Raw genomic sequence first — 1,544 nt, 5'->3', positions numbered from 1 at the left:
GCATCACATTTAATAACATTCCAGCAGGTAGTAGTAAAAGAGGAATCCTCAGGGGCTTGTATAGTGAGCAGTCTCTCATTGGGTACTGCTCACAGGGCTGTGGCACGCAGTATGGAAATATAGGAAAGAGCCAGAGTGACTCCCCAACAGACCTGGGACAAATGTAGTTCATTGAAAATAAAAACAGTTTCAACGGTTTAACTTGAAACCAAAAGTAAATCCTACATCCAAACCGCATTATATATTTGTAATAAAGTTCTTTGCATGCAAGTTTGATCTCCTTGTTTGTTTTCTGTACTTTTGACAGGAAAGCAGGACTTCAATCAAAACATAAATACGTGCTTTGAAATAATAAAAATAAAACAGAACTGTGAATGAATGACTGTGTTAACATCTACTTTGTCAGGGACAAGAAGGTTTTCATTTTCTGATTCCCTCCCCCCTGAGGCCTTCATTACCTGATTTGAATTAATTTGCTTAATTGGACAGGCTTAACCCTTTTATTTGGTCTTAAGCAGTTGGAGATTTACAGGGAGCTACACAAACCTGCTGGACTGACTGTGACTCATAGGAGCACCAGTCCATCACTGGCCAACTCTCACACAAGCATGCACACAGAGGGCAATTTAGAGTGACCAGTCAACCTGACCATTATGAGGGGAGGAAACCGTTGTGCCTGGTGAAAACCAACACAGACACGGGGAGAACATGCAAACTCCCCTGAAACAGGAATCAAACCTGGGACCCTGAAGCTGTGAGGCAGCAGCGCTAACCACTGCGCCACAAACTATAACCTAATATACATGATAAATCATAAGAGCAAAGATTGTAATCAAGTTCTTCGTTAAGACCCCCAGTGGTTACAAAACTCTTCATTATTTCTTAGCAGACACCCTTATCCAATTACAATTGTTACAATATATCACATTATTTTTACTTACAATTATCCATTTATACAGTTGGGTTTTTACTGGAGCAATCTAGGTGAAGTACCTTGCTCAAGGGTACAGCAGCAGTCCTCCCCCCCCGGATTGAACTCACAAACCTTGCACCTGTTCGTAATTGTCTGTCTGATTTGTATCTGCACTGCACTCACCACTTTGATTCAGGTCCATATTCATAAAGTATTTTTAACTAAAATAAATAAAAAATAAACACTTGGAACTGCGTATAGGGACTGTTAAATTAGACAAAAAGGTAAATGGGTTATAAATGTGGCCCTACAGTGTTTTCTGCAGATATCTTGAAAAGCCTGTGAGTCAGGGAAATTTAGTATTGTACAGAAAAAACTTTTTTTATGGGTATTATTGATTCAGGCAAGTTGCTTATATATTTAACTCTTCTATATGCCTTGTTTTCAGCAGGCATTGAGGTTCTACTTAAACATTTACAACTGCAAATTAAACGGTTTAATTATTCTTCCTCAAGTTTAATGTAGAAAACTAAAAATAGCTTCTGTAAAGTGTTAAGAAAAAAATCAAAAGCCTACTTTTTACTACTTGTTTCCAGCAACAGAATCTGACTCTTAATGAAGTGTGCGGAGG

This window comes from Polyodon spathula, chromosome 44 (assembly GCF_017654505.1).
Source record: "Polyodon spathula isolate WHYD16114869_AA chromosome 44, ASM1765450v1, whole genome shotgun sequence".
NCBI classification, from domain to species: domain Eukaryota; kingdom Metazoa; phylum Chordata; class Actinopteri; order Acipenseriformes; family Polyodontidae; genus Polyodon; species Polyodon spathula.
Note: the sequence above shows the minus strand (reverse complement) of the source record.